We start from the raw sequence: 18062 nt of genomic DNA on the forward strand, positions 1-18062 counted from the left end.
GTCAGGAAGAAAGTAAGAGATAGGTAGAGGCAGATAATGTGTGGTATCAATGACAGGAAGACAGGAAGAGATGAGCACAGCAGATCATGTGTGGGTATGAGTGTCAGAAAGACAGTAATAAATGGACAGAGACAGATCATGTGTAGTTATGAATGTCAGGAAGATAGTAAAGAATTTGCAAAGGCAGATCATGTATATTTATGAATGTCAGAAAGACCATAAGAACTAGGCAGAAGCAGATTATGTGTGTGTATGAGTGTCAGGAGGACAGCAAGGGATGGTAAGATACAGGTCATGTGTGGTATGAATGTCAGAAAGCCAGAGAGAGATGGACAGAGGCAGATCATGTGTGGTATGGATGTCAGGAAGAGATGGGCAAAACATCATGTGGGCATATGAATGTCAGGAAGAGAATAAGACATGGGCAGAGGCAGATTATGTGTGGTATGAAAGTTAGAAAGAGACTAAGAGATGGGCAGAGCAGCTCATGTGTGTATGAATGTAAAAAAAGACAGGAAGATAGGGCAGATCGTGTATGGTGTCAATGTTAGGAAGGAAGGGCAGGAGCATGTCATATGTAGCATGAATGTCAGAAAGAAAGTAAGACACAGCCACAGGCAGACCATGTGTGATATGAATTTCAGGAAGACGGCAAGCAATGGGCCAGGGCAGATCTTGTGTGGTTATGAATGTCAGGAAGACAATAAAACATGGGCAGAGGCAGATCATGTGTGAGTATTAGTGTCAAAAAGACAGTGGCAGATGAGTACAGGCAGATCATGTGTGGTTTGAGTGTCAGGAAGACAGTAAGAGATGGGCAGAGGCAGATTATGTGTGGGTATGAAAGTCAGGAAGACAATAAGAGGTGGGCACAGGCAGATAATGTATGATATGAAGACAGGAAGCAATGGGCAGAGCAGATCATGAGTGGGTATGAATCTCAGGAAAACAGTAAGACATGGAGAGTGGCAAATCATCTTTGGGTGTGAATGCCAGGAAGACAGTGAAGATGAGCAGGGGTAGATTATTTGTCATATCAATGTCAGGAAGTCAGTAAGAGAGGGTAGAGGCAGATTCTGTGTGGCATGAAGAGGACAGTAAAAGATGGGCTGAGGCAGATCATGTGTGGTATGAATGCCAGGAAGGAAGGAAGTGATGGGAAGAGCAGATCATGTGTGGGTCTATATGTCAGGAAGACAGCAACAGATGGGCAGTGGCAGATCATGTGTGGTATGAATGTCACAGAAACAGTAAGAGACAGAGGCAGAACACGTGTGAGTATGAAAGTTGAGAAGACAGTAAGAGATGGGTAGAGGCAGATGATGTGTGGTTATGAATGCCAGGAAGACCATAAAGGTTGACAAAGGCAGATCATATGTGTGTATGAATGTCAAAAAGATGTAAGAGATGGGCAGAGACAGATTATGTGGGGGGTGAATGTCAGGAAGGCAGTAAGAGATGGGCAGAGCAGATCGTTTGTGGGTATGAATGTCAGGAAGACAGGGAGAAATGGGCAGAAGCAGATCATGTGTGGTGTGAATGTCTGGAAGACAGTAAGATATGTGCAAAAAGGTCATATGTGGTACGAATGTCAGGACAACAATAAAAGATGGGCAGAGGCAAATCGTGCTTGCTTATGAATGTGAGGACAACAGTAAGAGATGGGAAGAGGCACATCATGTGTGGGCATCAAAGTCAGGAAGCAAGTAAGTGATGGGCAGAGGAGATCATGTGTGGGTATTTATGTCAGGAAGACAATAAGATAGGGGCAGAGGTAGATCCTGTGTGGGTATGAATGTCAGGAAGACAGTAAGAGAGGGCAGAGGAAAATCATATGTGGGTATGTCACAAAAACAATAAGAGATGGACCAAGGCAGATTGTGTCTGCGGGTAAATGTCAAGAAGACAGTAAGGCATGGACAGAGACAGATCATGTGTTACTATGAATCTCACAAAACTGGCTAGAGGTGGGAGAGGTAGGTCATGTGTGGTATGAATGTCGCAGTATGACATTCATGACAGTGTGGTGTGAATGACAGTAACAGATGGGCAGAGGCAGATCAATGTGGTATCAATGTCAGGGAGCAAGTAAGTGATGGACAGAGCAGACCATGTGTGGTTATGAATGTCAATTATACAGTAAGGGATTGGCAGAGGTAGATCATGTGTGGGTGTGAATGTCAAGAAGACAGTAAGAGATGGGCAGAGGCAGATCAGGTGTGGTATGAATGTCAGGATGACAGTAAAAGATAAGCGTAGCATGTCACGTGTGGCGTGAATGTCAGGAAGATAGTAAGAAGTGGAGAGGCAGATCACGTTTGGTATGAAAGTCAGGATGACGGTAAGAGTAGGACGAGACATATCATGTGTGACTGTGAATGTCAGGAAAATAGAGATGGGCAGAGGCAGGTCACGTGTAGGAATGAATGTCAGAAGGGCAGTAAGAGATGGGCAGAGGCAGATAATGTGTGGCTATGAACGTCAGGACAGTAAGAGATAAGCAGAGGTAGATCAGGTGTAGATGGGCAGAGGCAGATAATGTGTGGCTATGAACATCAGGACAGTAAGAGATAAGAAGAGGTAGATCAGGTGTGGCATGAGTCTCAGGAAGACAGTAAAAGATACGCCTAGCACGTTATGTGTGATATGAATGTCAGGATAACAGTAAGAGGTGAACAGAGGCAGATAAAGTGTGAGTATGAATGTCAAGATGACAGAGATGGTCAGAGGCAGATAATGTGTGTTATGAATGTCAGGAAGACATAAGAGATGGGCAAAGGCAGATCACGTGTGAATATGAAAGAAACAAATGAGAATGGAATGGGCATAGCTCCTTCTTGTGTAGGTAGGAATCTTAGGAAGACAGTAGGAAATCAGCAGCGCCAGACAATAAGTGGGTGTGCATTTCAGGAAGACAGAATGTGTAGGGAAGAACCAGATCTTTTGTGGGAATGGATCACAGGAAGACAGAAAGTGAAGACAAGTGAAAAATCATATCGGAGAATGGAACAGAGAAAGTATGAAAAAGATGGAGATAGCAAAGTAATAGATGGGTATGGATGACAGGAAAACTGAAAAAAATGGGTAGGGAGAGATTATGTGTGCATATGACACAGTATGTCTGAAACTTATGAACATAGCCAGATCCTGTGTGGAAATGAGTCTCAGGAAGACAAAAAAATGTGCAGAGTCATATCATGTGTGTGTATAAATGTCAAAAAGACAACAAGAAATGGGCAGAGGAAGATCATGTATGGGTATGACTATCAAGAAGACAGTAAAACATGGGCAGGGGCAGATCGTGTGTGGGTATGAATGTTTAGGAATATAGTAAGAGCCTGGAAAATGCAGATTATTTGTAAATATGAATGTCAGAAAGACAGTCAGAAATAAACAGAGGCAGAGCATCTGTGGGTATGAATTTCAGGAAGACAGTAAGAGATGAGCAGAGTCAGATCATGTGTGAGTATGAATGTCAGAAAGACAGTAAAGATAGAGGCAGATCATGTGTGGGGAGGAATGTCAAGCAGACAGTAAAAGATGGGGAAAGGCAGATCATATGCGAGGATGTATGTCAGGAAGACAAGAAGAGATGGGCAGAAGTTGATCATGTGCAAGTATGAATGTCATGAACACAGTAAGAGATGGGCAGAGGCAGATCGTGTGTGTGTATAAATGTCAGGAAGAAAGAGATGAGCAGAGACAGGTATGTTGAGTATCAATGTGAGGATGCCAGCAAGAGATGGGCAGAGGCAGATCATGTGTGGGTATGAGTGACATGAAGACAGTAAGAGATGGGCAGAGGCAGATCATGTGTGAGTATGAGTGTCAGTAAGATAGGAAGAGATGGGCAAAACATCGTGTGTGCCTATGAATGTCAGAAAGAAGGTAAGAGATGGGCAGAGGCAGATCATGTTTGGGTGTGAATTTCAGGGAGACAGTGGGAGATGGGCAGAATCATGTAATGTGTGGGTATGAATATGAGGAAGTCAGTAAGCAATGGAAAGAGGCAGGTCATGTCCTGGTATGAATGTCAGGAAGACAGTAAAAGTGTCCCATCGTGTGTGAGTATGGACCTCAGGGAGAATGAATGCGATGTGCAGAGCCAGATCATGTGTGGGTAGGGATCTCATGAAGACAGGAAATCATGGGCAGAGCCAGAACATGTATGGGTATGGAACACAGGAAAGTATTAACTGATAGGAAATAACGGATCACGTGTGTGTGGGAGGCATAGAAAACAGACAGAGGTGATCAGAGGCAGAGCATGTGTGTGTGTGATGCTCAGGAAGACAGGAAGAGGTAAGATACAGATCATGAGTGGGTGTGAGGCTCAGGAAGGCCCAGGTAAATGGGCAGAACCAGGTCATGTGTGGGTGTGAGGCTCAGAAAGACAGGAGACAGGCAGAGTCAGATCATGTGTGGGTATGGAGCACAGGAATCAAGTAATTGATGATAGGAAATGGCAGAATATGTGTGGATATGGAACACAGACAGACAGAAAGAGATTAGCAGACCTAGATCATGTGTGGTATGAATGTGAGGAAGGCAGTAAGAGATGGGTAGAGCAGATCATGTGTGGGTATGGATCACTGAAAGTGAATAACTGAAGGACAATTACAGAACATGTGGGATTTGGAACACAGAAATAAAGAAAGAGATGAGCATACCCAGGTCATGTGTCAGTAGAGATCTCAGGAAGATAGGAGATAGGCAGAGGCAGATCATGTGTGGGCATGGAACACAGGAAGATAGTAAGAAATAGGGGGGCAGTGCAGACTTGTCATAGTGGAGTTGCAGCAGCTGCAGGTGCAGGAGGTGGACTCCATCGTGAAGAGTCTGGAGAGACAGGCCATCCAGAAACTGCAGGGCCTCATGTTCTGGTGCAGCACCAGCGGTTGTGCACATGAGGCAGGTGCACCAGTGCATTGAGTGCTGCCATGTGCCTCTGGCTCAAGCCCAGGCCTTGGGGACCAGCTAGCTGGAGAAGTTCCAGGACTGCCTGACTGGGTGTACTGTGCATTGCAATGACAAAGCCAAAGATTCAACAGATGCAGGGAGGAAGGAGCTGCAGGTGAAGCAGCCACTGGGCGATTGTGTGCCCAAGGGTGTGGGTGGCCACATGCTCCTCATCCAGACCATAAGCAAGACAAGGAAGGTGTCTCTCTTATCCACTGGGAAACAAAAGTCTTTGTCAGTGGCCATGGGGACTGAGGGCAAAATGTATTTTTAAAAAGAATGGGAAGTTTAATATTTTAAGCCGAGTTCATGAATGAAGAAATTAAGGATGGCACCAAGTGTAAGCTATATGCCACTTGCCTCTGGAAACTGGTTCAATCCTAAAAAGTGAAATGGAAAAAACGATGCTAAAATTTGGGTCAGAGATATTACAGGAGAATATTTTCAAGTCGATATGTTCTGTGTCCAGGGCTTGTCCTGGCAGCAGGAATCTCCCTTGTCAGAAGCCAGAGCCCTCTGTAGGACCAAATTCTTCTTCCTCCACAGGACCCACCAGGCTGGTAGGGTAGATTCGCTGGAGCTTGAGGAGAGCCGTTTCTGTTCGTTGCCAACCTCCTGTTTTCTAGAAGCATCACCACACCATTTTCCAGAAGCTGGGCAACAAAATCCATGAGGTCACTAACTTGGAAGAGGAAAAGAGTTTTCAGGGTCTTTGTTTCCTTAATTTTTTAATTATTTATTCAAGGGCATAAAGTTGATTTTAAGATGTGGAATTGGGAGGGATAGTAGTTTAGATAAGAAGTTTGAAAGTTTCCTTGTGGATACCCTCTTTTGACCACCAAGGTGTGGATGCGCACTTCTTAAAATTCTTTCACACTGCATCTTTCAGCCTGAGGACCACACAAAAACATGAGCAGTGACATCACACTAATTATGGGAAACAGAGCTTCTCTCTTATTGGCTGATGGGCCCTGAGGCTGTCTGCTGAAGAATGACAGGACAATCTTCCCCTCACATTTTCCCCTGGAAGAAAAGGAGGTTTTGGTTGTGATCTATACCAGTATCCAAGAATGAGCAGGAAAGAAGGAGCTGTTGTCTACTTGGTGATTATAAGAGAGTTGTGAAGTAGTAGATTTGGAAAAACCTGGTTTTCATATAACAGAATGCAATGAAAGCCTAAATCCAGCATTGCTTACATAGCCCCTGAATGAACAGAGCCCAATTGAGACAAACCCCTGACCACAGGAAATTCAAGGAAGAGAAAGTAAGCAACTTGAGCTAAGATAAGCTGTGGCAAAGGAGGGGCAGTCCCCCATTACGAAAGACCATTTTTGCCTGGGGCCTTTGCAACACACAGTGTTCATGCCCCTAGCATGGCACCTGATTATTTGGATAGCAACCTCATTGCAGTTTTACAAGGTTATTACTTGAAATGATAATATGCCTGTCTGTTCACTGTTTCCAGGTAGTGATATATTTTCCTAGTGGTTTGGTTTTTAAAATAAATAAAATTTCTCCCCTCCCCCACAAAAAAGAAATAGGCAGATAAAACAATGTGTGGGTGTGGATCACAGGAAGACAAAAACTGATGAGCACAGGGAGATCATGCGTGGATATGAATATCAGGAAGACAAAGAGATAGGCAGAGATAGATCATATGTGAGTATAGAGACAGGAAATCAGTAACTGATAGGAAATGACAGATCATGTGTGGGTACAGATCACAGGAAGACAACAAGAGATGAACAGAGCCAGATCATATGTAGCTATGAATCTCAGGAATACAGTAGGAGATGAGCAGAGTGAGATCATGTGTGGCATGAATCACAGGAAAACAAAAACGGATGGATAGAGTCACATAATGTGCCAGTACGGATTTCAGGAAGACAGCAATAGTTGGAATGGACAGAGCACATGTGGATATGGATCTCAGCAAAAAAAAGAAAGAGATGAGCAGAGCCAGATCGTGTTTTTGCATGAATATCACAAAGACAGAAAGAGATGGGCAGCGCCAGATCATGTGTGTATGGATCAGGGAGACAGTGAGTGAAGGGCAATGACAACTGCCCTCATGTATCATGGGAAAACAGTACATGACAAGCAATGACAGATCATGCATGTGTATAGAATACAGAAAGAAAGAGTTGGGAAGAACCAGATCATTTCTGGGTATGTATCCAGGAACACAGAAAACGATGGGCAGAGACACAGAGTGGGTTTGTCTGAATCACAGGAAGACAAAAAGGGATGGGCAGAGCCAGATCATGTGTGCATGTGGATCTCAGGGAGACAGCAAGAGATGGCCAGAGTCACATCATTTGTGGGTGTGAATCTCAGAAAGACAAAGAGGTGGCCAGAGCCAGATCCCATGTGGGTGTGATCCTCAGGAATACAGTAAGACATGGACAGCACAAAACGATGTGTGGGTGTTGGTCTCAGGAAGACAGAAGGGAAGGATGGAGCCAGATTATATGTGGGTATAGTTCTCAGGAGCACAGAAAGAGATGGGCACAGCCAGATCATGTGTGGTTTTGGAGCACAGGACGACAGTAACGGAGAGGAAATGACAGATCGTGTGTAGATATGGAATACAGAAAGAGATGGGCAGAGCCAGATCATGTCTTGCTATGAATCTCAGGAAGACAGTAGAAGATGGACAGAGCCAGATCCTGTATAGGTACAGGGAACAGGAAGACAGAAAGTGAAGGGCAATGACAGATCCTGTGTAGGTATATAACACAGGAAGAAAGAAAGATCTGCATGTCCAGATCACGTGCAGGACACAGGACACGTGGATCACAGGAAGTCAGAAACAGAGCCGAGCAAGGCTATGTGTTGATGTGGATCACATTTAGAAGGGGAACAGTAGGACCAGACCTTATGTGGGTACAGAAAACAAGAAGCGAGAGAGAAAGTAGCAGAGATCAGATAATGTGTGGGAAAGATGGAAAGAGAAGAGCAGAGACACAGTAGTGCCTGGGTATGGATCATATTCAGAAAAAAAGAGATGGGCAGGGGTTAGACCATGTGTTGGTGTGGACCACAGGAAGACCAAAATGCATATGTAAGCTGAGACCAAATCATATGCATGGATAGATCACATTTAGACCAAAAGAGATGGGTAGGGGTAAATTCATGATTGGGTGTGGATTGCACTAAGGCAAAAATTGCGGTCACAGATAATATATAGATTTGTATCACAGGAAGACAGAAAAAGATGGGCAGAGCCAGATCATATGTGAGTAGGAATCATGGTTAGACAGAAACAGATGGGCAGGGCCAGATTATGTGTGGGTATGGTTCACTGGAAAAAGAAAGAAATGGGTAGGGATAGACCAGACTGTGTGTGTGGATGGATCACAGCAGGAAAGAAAGATGTGGGGCAAGGCCCAGGTCATATGTGGGATGAAAGATAGAAAAACAGGAAATGCCAGGCAGGGTGGCATTGTACATGGGTGGGCGTGTATTAGTGTAAGAGAGTGAGATGGGCTGGGATTATACCATATGTAGGTGTGGATCACAGAAAGATGGAAAGAGATGAGCAGAGCCAGAACATGTGTGGATATGGAACACAGCAAGGCAGAAGGAGGAGTGTAGGCCAGATCAAGTGTGGGTGTGGACCACAGTAAGAAAGAAAGGAATAGGTAGGGATACACCAGATCTTGGATGTGTATGGATCACTCTTATACAGAAAGAGATGGGAAAGCATGATATCGCGTGAGGCATGGGCACAGGAAGGCATAAGGACTGGGCTGGGCATGTGGCCATGTTGGGACAAGACTTTCCAGAGGCCAGGAGTGGCAAAGTGGGGTTGTGGATGTGACGGCAGGAGTTATGGCAACCGTGTCAGCTCACGAGCTGGAAGCCACATGCTGAGGAAAAGAAAACAAGATGGAAGGGAAATGGATCCCTGATGTGGGAACACTTTCAGACCACCAGTGTGAAGAGAAAAGATAAATCAGTTTCTACCATTGGGAAGCTCTGGGGGCTCAGGCTGTCTCTGTTGAAGTACCCAAATGCCATCCTAACTACTGCAACAAGAACTAAAGGACGCAGGAGGTGGGCATTTCACCACTCCTTGCTTTCTATTCCTCCCCACCCCTGCTCCTCCAGGGAAGTTTTTTTTTTTTTTGAGACGGAGTCTCGCTCTGTCGCCGGGGTTGGAGTGCAGTGGCCGGTTCTCAGCTCACTGCAAGCTCCGCCTCCCGGGTTTACGCCATTCTCCTGCCTCAGCCTCCGAGTAGCTGGGACTACAGGCGCCCGCCACCTCGCCTGGCTAGGTTTTTTTTGTATTTTTTAGTAGAGATGGGGTTTCACGGTGTTCGCCAGGATGGTCTCGATCTCATGACCTCGTGATCCGCCCGTCTCGGCCTCCCAAAGTGAGGGATTACAAGCTTGAGCCACCGCGCCCGGCCACTCCAGGGAAGTTTTAGTGCCCAAGGACATTGAGGAAGTGGGAGTGCCAATACAGGTGGCTGGGGCTCAGGCAGGTGTACCTAGGAGTGATTTGGGGGTGCACAGGCAGCAGAAGATGGCAAACCCACACTCATGACTCCTCCCTGAGGGCGCTATTGACACAGGCAGAACTGGAGAGGGATAGAGTGGTAAAAAGAAGAGGAGAAAAGACTCAAGGGTGATGAACAGGAGGTGGCTGTGGCTTCGAGGTGGAGACATTAGCTGAGTGTTGGATGCACGGGCCAGGAACACAAGAAGAAAGTTCAGGAAAGAAGTTTTGCCTAGAAAGGTAGTGGTGGTGATTGTTGATTTTGTTGTTAGTGTCTCAGAGACTCTCATTAACTTCCAACTTTTTGCCCCAGGCCATAGCCTGTACTGTGCTTTCTGACATTCAGAGGGTTCTGGTAGTGTAGTAGGTACTCAATTTTGTGAACATTCTATGGAGTCCTGAAAAGGCTGTGTTCCCTTTTTGAATTTGATGTCTATTAATAACGCCTTTACAATATCAGTATCTGCCATTTAATTTTGCATACATCTATCAAAAGCTGAGAACAAAGTCTTTCATCCCTGTTGCCTTTCTGTTAAATTATCCATAAGGTCCATCTGGTTCTGCTTTCTACTGTTGATTACGTTTAATTGATCATACACACGTTCATGATCTGTACTTGAACCTCTTACCAGGTAGCCAGTCCTGATGCATTGACTGTTTTTGCCTCTAATTCTCCCTCACCTGAATCAGTATTATCACGGTGGCACTTTCTGTTTGCTTGCTGATCAGTTTCTGTCCAGTCCTTATGTATAGGTCTGTCCAGTCCTTTATTTATAGGTCTCCCTATGTTGCCCAGGCTGGTCTTGAACTCTTGGGCTCAAGCAACCCTCCCACCTCAGCCTGCCTAGGAACTGGGACAACAGCAGGCACCACCATGCCCAGCTTGACCTTTATTCTAATGTTTAAGGTAAATGATAAGGTAGGCAAAAGAACATGATTGTTTCAATCCTGGAATCTTTTTAATGTGGACTTTTAATCTATTTCTATATGATGTCATTACATTAAATTAGTCTTCTGACATACACTATGTTTTTTCCTTATGTTTTTACTGTTTCTGCTGCCTGCTAAATGGCAATGTTTTATTGCCTTTTGTCTTCCACAGTGATTTGGACATGATATAGCCTGTGTTCTTGAAATTGAACAATTATTATAACAACAACGCGCTGCAGAGAAATCAGAGAGTGAAGATAAGCAAAACAAAGAAAACATGGCCAGAATCCCACCTGCCCCTCCACACCAACTATAGACAGGTTCATATGTATCTTCCAAACGTCTTCTAGACGTGTAAAGATATGTGGGCATAAACACACAATGGGATCCCCTGGAGAAGGAATGCTACAAATCTACCTGTGACCTGCTTTGATCAACATATTGTGTATCTTTCCATGTAAATAAATAACTTTCCCCTGTGTAACTTTTCATGACTGCAAATGTGTGCATCGAATGGGTGTAACATAATTTCAAGAGTTTCCCTATTGTGAACTCGTTTATGAGCTCTTTGTCATTTCTAACAATATTGTGATGAACAGGCTTGTTAATACCTTACTCTTTGAGCACATGGTTACTTCTGCAGGATACACTGGAAGCAGAGAAATTACTAATTACTAAATCAGTAGGTGTGTGTCTTTTTCAGGCTTTTCCTGTGTGATGCCTAACTGCCTTCTGGACACGTTACACCAAATTCACATACCATTAGCATGAGTACTTGACATTGCTTTGACCTTTGCTAAATTTTGCTTCAACTTTGATTTTAGATTCAGGGAGTGCACACGCAGGTTTGTTACCTGGGTATATTGTGTGATGCTGAGGTTTGGGGTACGAATGATCCCCTCACCCGGGTAGTGAGCATAGCACCCAACAGTAAGTGTTTCAGCCTTTGCTCTCTTCCCTCCCTCCCCCATCTAGTAGTCTCCACTTTTTTATTGCTGCCATCTGTATGTCCATCAGTACCGAATGTTTAGCTCCCACTTGTAAGTGAGAACATGCAGTATTTGGTTTTCTGTTCCTACATTAATTCTCTTAGGATATGGCCTCCATGACTTTGCTAAATTTATAAAAGGTGAAGAATCACACACACCCTATTTGCTTCATGTTTCTTTAATCACTGGCGAAGCTCAACATTTTTCATGTGTGGCATCAGCCCACAAGTTGACCTGCAGTGATCCCTACCCCCTGGTATTCCCGATTCTGTGTAATCCACCCCCACGGTGAATCAGGGATCGTCTGCGGGCTAACACAACATGGCAGAAGTCGTCATCTGTCACTTCTGACCCCAGGCTACAAAAGACAGTATCTGTTTCCTGTAATTCACATGTTCTTGTTGCTGAACCTGTGCTCAATTTTGTGAAAGGTCTTTGGGTGCCTGTGCCTCTCTTCTGAATCGCTTCTGCTTCCCATCCGCTGCAGTCTTGGGAGCCTTGTACAGGAGGGAATAGGTGGCTGAGGTGGCAGCCCCATGAGAATGGAGGCCTTCTGCCAAAAGCCACAGTGGAGTCGAGGGCTCCAGTCAACGTGTGTGGGTGATCAACCATCCCGGGACTGCGGGGTGAGCCGGGGCACAAGTCTCTCAGCGCTAACTCCGGGAACGAGGTGTAATCATCCTACATGTGAGTGAGCCATCTGGGAAGCAGAGCCCCATCCTAGTCAAGCCTTGAGATGACTGCAGTTCCAGCTGAGAGCATGTGTATGACCTGTAAGACCCTGGGGTAGAACCACGTGGCTGAGCAGCACCCAGATTTCTAATCATCAGTGTTTGGCTGGGTGTGGTGGCTCACACCTGTAATCCCAGCACTTTGGGAGGCCGAGTGGGAGCAGATGACTTGAGGTCAGGAGTTTGGAACCAGCCTGGCCAATGTGGTGAAACCCGTCTCTACTAAAAATGCAAAAATTAGCTGGGCATGGGTGTGGTGGCAGGCGCCTGTAGTCCCAGCTACTCCGGAGGCTGAGGTAGGAGAATTGCTTGAACCCAGGAGATGGAGGTTGCAGTGAGCCAAGATCACACCACTGCAATCCAGCCTGTGCGACAGAGCAAGACTCCATCTCAAAACAGAGAGAGAGAGAGAGAGAGAGAGGAGAGAGAGAGAGAGATCATGAGTGTTCGTTGTTTTAAGCTGCTAAGTTTGGGGGTAATTTTTTTCCACACAAATAATACATTATGTTTTTAAAACATTTTATAAGGATTTAATATGTGATAAAGGTGATAAATTTACCCTTTGGGAAAAGTGTAGGAACAATTGGTTTATCCTGGGCAAAAGATAAAGGTTTTCAATCAAATGATCACCAGATGTACTGAGGATGTCTTGAAAAGAAAGCCACAGACTACTGGAAGAGGGACAGGTGTGTCTTGACAGAAGCTCACTCCTGCTCAGGGTCTTTGGCCTTCGACACACACCTCCCTTGACTCCTGCCCATCATCCTTCAGGTCTTGGTGGAAACGACGCTTTCTCCAGAAGCCCTGCACAATCTTCTCAGCCAGGTAGAGGCTGCCTGGTGGATCTCTCATGGCTACGCCATCTGCCTTATTTTGCACACTCATGAGTTACATAGGTGTTTGTATGTTCATGCTGTCTTCCCAGATAGACTGCGAGCATCCTGAGGCTGGGAATGGTGCCTGTGCTGTGCACTCTCTCATGCCCAGCTGCCTGTCAGTCTGCAGTGCCTTATGGGGCGTTTTCCTCCCCCACTTCCTGGTCCTTTGACACGGGGTTTTGAAAACTCCACTTGGCAGTGTGTGCTCCCATCAGGGCTCTTCTGCTTCAGCTTCCACCTGCAGTGCTGTGCCTGTGGGGTCCACATGCACTACCCACGCTCCGGCTCCAGGAGTTGCAGCCGCCTCCTTGGCTAGGGTTTGCTGGGTGTTTTGGAATTGACATAACCTGAAGGAATAACGCAAGGGGTGCAGCATGGCCACGCCCCAAATGACCATACTACATGGCATCTGAAGACGCCATGGATTGTAAAACCCATCCAGATGTCAGACACGTTCATGCCTGGGAAAAAAAGAACATCTTAGAATTGATGATGTACGTATTTTCTCAATCCAGCTTCAAGGGCCTGAGAGTTGTAGAAATATTTCCCAGATGGGCAAAAGCTTGCCTGCCTTTCTAATTTTCAGAGGTACCCTGTGTTCTGGTCATTTTCATTTTCTGAAAGGTATTTAGTGAGAAGGCGAGAGTGAGTGACTCAATGGCTGCTAGCAAGATGTCATGTTAAACCAGTTTTTAATTCTCTTCAGAGCCACACTGTCCTCCAATAACTCCCTCTTTCTTCTGATAGTTTCAGTGCTTGACTGGCTGTATATAAAACATAGAAGTGAAACCAACCAGAATATAATCCAAAGGCAAATGGCACCTTATGCCAGTCATTCACTGATACTTGTGGAATGGCTCAGTATGTGTTTGCTACTTAAAAACTCAGCCTCAATCTGATTCCCAGGATTATGATTCTATCAACACATAATTGATTCCTGATGGCAAAATCAAAGCTGGCGAAACTCACTGCCCTCATGAAGAGTTCATTCTAGTGGGGAAAGACATCCAATATGCAAATAAATAAACAAGTGAATGAATGAATGAACTGTGGCAGGAAATGTATCAGTTGCATCTCACCATGTTTTTAAGCTGTGGTAATGAATCCCTAAATCCCAGTAAGTTACAACTGTAGACACTACTTCTTGCTCACATAATATGAAGGAGGCCACAGGATGGCCTTGGCCCAGCCCCACAGGCCTTCTTGCTTGCTCCAGAACCCAGTCTGAAGGGGCAGCCCTGTCTGGCCAATGCTGTGCTCACAGCCGAGGGAGAAGCATGTGACAGATGATCTCTCCCATAGGAAGGCTTCTGCTTGATGTGGTGGTCTTCAGTCCGCTTGTGTACCTCCCAAAGGCCAAAGCAGGGTTCAGGGCCAAGTGCCAACAATGGGCTGGGGGATACAGTTTGCCTTCGGGGAGGAAGAGCAAATCCCATTGCAATGAATGGGAAGAAATATTTTTTTTGCAGGGAAGAGTTGATTGCTGGGAACAATAATCTAAGCAGCCATAAGTTTAAGTGACGTAAAGATAATATATCAGGGAAGGAGGCTAAGGGGAGCCAGGTGTGTGAGTGTCATGGGGTTAGAGGGGTGCCACAGAGAAACTGACAAACTGAAAGGAGGGATAAACAGGTGATGTTCTGATGTTAGGATCGTGATGTATAGTGGAGACTGCTGGCTAGTTACCAAAGACCCATTTCCTCATCTTCCTGGGTACACAGACTTTTCCTGGCCACTGTTAACAGTGAGGTGTGGCCATGTGACTGAGGTCCAGCCCATGGAATGGGAACAGAAATGATGTGTGCCCTGCCACCAGGAGTCCAAGGACCCCAAGGCCCTAGGGATGGTGGAGCCACAGACGGAAGGAGCCTGGGTCCCCTAATCGCCATCCGGCAGAAGGACAGACATCTACTTTGGATCATAAGCAAGTAAGCTGGAGTGCAATGGTGCGATCTCGGCTCACTACAACCTCCGCCTGCCGGGTTCAAGTGATTCTCCTGCCTCAGCCTCCCAAGTAGCTGGGACTAGAGGCGTGCACTACCACGCCTGGCTAATTTTTGTATTTTAGTACAGACCAGGTTTCACCATGTTGGGCAGTCTGGTCTCGAACTCCTGATCTCAAGTGATCTGTCCATCTTGGCCTCCCAAAGTGCTGGAATTACAGGAATGAGCCACCGCGCCTGGCCAAAACCAGAGATTTTATGGTCTTTGGAAACCCACTGGTAGTGACTTCATAGTGATGTCGTTTACGGTGATGTTGACCTAGGTGGACTCTCCTGGGAGAGAGACTTCCCAACATGGAGAACGGTGTATATTGGCAAATATGAGTCATGAGGGGCTTCTTCAGGTGTATGGAAGAGAACTGTATATGGGGAAAAAGAATGAAAAAGGAACTGAATCCCTTTGTCTGAAAAGCAAACACAATTAGAGAGGTAATAACTGGAATAACCAACTGAGAGAGTGCTAACAACTTTGAAACCACCAGCCCTTGTACTTGGAGGAATTCCCCAGAATACCCTAGAGGTAGAGGTCCCTTTGGAGAGGGCAGAGTGTGGAGGAGCATGGGTGAAGGGATGAGGGTCTTCCCTTTCTGACCATCGCTTCCTCCAGGAAAGCAGCATCAGATTCCACCATACACTGATGAGTTTCAGAAACACTTGTCATTTCATTCAACAGAATGGCAGACCTGCCACCCTGCCATTTATCTGGATTTGTGTCTTCAAGTCTTCCTGTTTTCTACATGCCTCCCAATTATTTACTGACAAAGGAATGAGTTGATCCTTTGCCCTGTATTGTTTTTCATCTATTACTTCAATCTTGTTTCCTTTTCAACCACGACAGGAAGAACAGGTGCTTCTCAGTTGTAGGTGGCTTGGCTGTCTTTGGCTAATATTAAGAAACCTCAAGCAAGAAGTCTAAATATTGATCATTAATTTACTAAAATCCTCTGTATATTGAATGTTTCTTGACTTCAGACATCTCTGAAAAGTATAGAGAAATTTGTCTTCATATTCTGCATGCTTAAACTTTTTATTATGGAAAATTTCAAACATGCATGATAGAGAGATTTGTGTAATGGATTCCCATGTATGTATCACTGGCCACAACAAATACCAACATAAGGCCAAGCCTGTTTCATCTGCATCTCCTTCCCCATTGAATTATTTCAAAGCAATCCCAGATATCATCTCATTTAATATGTAAAGTTTTTATAAGATACTTATTTCCAAGAGATAGGGGCATCATCTTTTCAAAATATAATTATAATACCAATTAGCACCATTGTTAGAAGTGAATAGCAACTCTTCAGTATCATCTAATATCCACTGGGTATTCATCTTTCCCTGGATTGTCTCATGTATGCATTTTTCCTGTTGTTTTCTTTTAATCAGCATCTAAACGAGGTCTGCGCATTGCATTTGGGTGACATGACTCTTAAGACTCTCTTAATCTATAATCATTCCAAGTTACCCTTTTTTTCCTTGGCTGGATGCAAGGAAATTGTTACATGCCTTGCTAAATATGATGACTTCATCCTAGTACTAGTTAATACCTAAAGACAAAATACACACTTGTGGTAAGGCTTTTTACTTATGACAATGGATATAATTTCACATTTCAAAGTCTCCTTGGTAATAGTGAATTTGGGGCAGCTCTGATTAGATTGCTTTTGTTTTAATTTGTATTAGTCTTCAATTCAATTAGTGCAGTTTCTTTGCATTAAGCTTTTAAAGCCACCTGTTCAGCTTCTGAGAGCTAACATTTTATATGTCTTAAGCCACCCATCTTTTCACATGTTAACATCTATGAAATCAGTTTGCATTTTATAATCAATGGTGATAGTTTAATAGGTAGCATTTTCCTTTACTGTTTATTAAACAGTGGTGCATCTTAACAATCAAAGAGGTCTTAGATTTGATGAAATATGCTAGTTTATTTAAACTGGGTAATATAAAGGGCCCTTTCTATGGAAGTTTTACTCTTCTTTCCGAACAGTGGGCCACCTCTACAGGACAGATATGCCGAAGAAGGTAGACAAGCCCAGGTCTGGTCAGAAACATATGAGCCATTCTGAGTCTTCAGAATGGAAGTGGTTTAATACAGAATCAGAAGCTTTTATGGCTCCTGGAAGGCAGGGGCTAAGGTGAGGAAGTTTTTAGAAATCCAGGAGTGCAAGAGTCACAGGGAAGCTCCCCGGCCCCCAGTGGTCTCAGCTGCCTGCATGACTGAAGTGGGTGAATCTCAAGGTGATATCCAGAGGCTGCTGGCAAACCCCACATCTGCCTCCTGTTGATGCTTGAAAGCCTGTCCTGTGCAGCCACCAGAAGGAAGTGGTTTCTCCTCACCTCCCTCCTCCCCAAATCAGGGCACAGGGTCTCTTGGGGCAGAATCTAAGAATCCACATCTACCGGTAAAGGAGTGTGGCAAGTGTCACGTCCAGGCTTTATGCTTCCAAGGACAGGGAGGAACCAAGAAGGGCTGGGATGGTGGCAAGTACCAACAATATTCAGCACTTTAGAACACATCAGTGAATCCATACGTTAACTGCAGAAAAGCTTCATCTTTTTCCTCTTACGTGAGTATAAAAGGAAGTTGTAAGATATGTGTCCTGCTCCCAACGGACTGATTTCTGTCCCTATGGAATATGTGCACCCACCCCACCCCTGACGTCAGTGGACTTGGGCCTCTGAAGCCAGCCAAAGCCAAGTGGAGGAGTGAGGCTAAAGGAGGAGCAGGGCTTGGCAAGGCCAAAACCTGCCCTGGCCGCCCCGTGTCCCTGAGGGATTATTTCCACAAATGCATGTGCTTAAGTGCTTCAGTTCTATGGCAGGAGAACAGGACACGGAATTACTGATGCATGAGGACACGTCACTTGTGGGCACTTGGCACTGACTCATATGCTCTGTCATAAGTGCCCTGACATTCTCCTTTTCATGAACGCTGGTTTGTCTATGTTGAGGCAGCTCGAGGGGAGGAGCTAGATCCCCTATTTCTTAAAGATCTCCCCTCAATGCTGATAGTATCCCTAAAGCCAGAAAGGTGATCCCATAACAAGAGAGTTGCCTCTGTT

General features: G+C 45.1%; 1 pseudogene; it reads left to right on the forward strand.

Annotated features, from left to right (window-relative positions):
- The first annotated feature begins 3567 nt into the window (after nucleotides 1-3567).
- On the forward strand, nucleotides 3568-5233 carry LOC117077829 (annotated as a pseudogene).
- Nucleotides 5234-18062: the final 12829 nt, after the last annotated feature.

The sequence above is a fragment of the Trachypithecus francoisi genome, unplaced genomic scaffold, assembly GCF_009764315.1.
Source record: "Trachypithecus francoisi isolate TF-2019V2 unplaced genomic scaffold, Tfra_2.0 Lachesis_group6, whole genome shotgun sequence".
NCBI classification, from domain to species: domain Eukaryota; kingdom Metazoa; phylum Chordata; class Mammalia; order Primates; family Cercopithecidae; genus Trachypithecus; species Trachypithecus francoisi.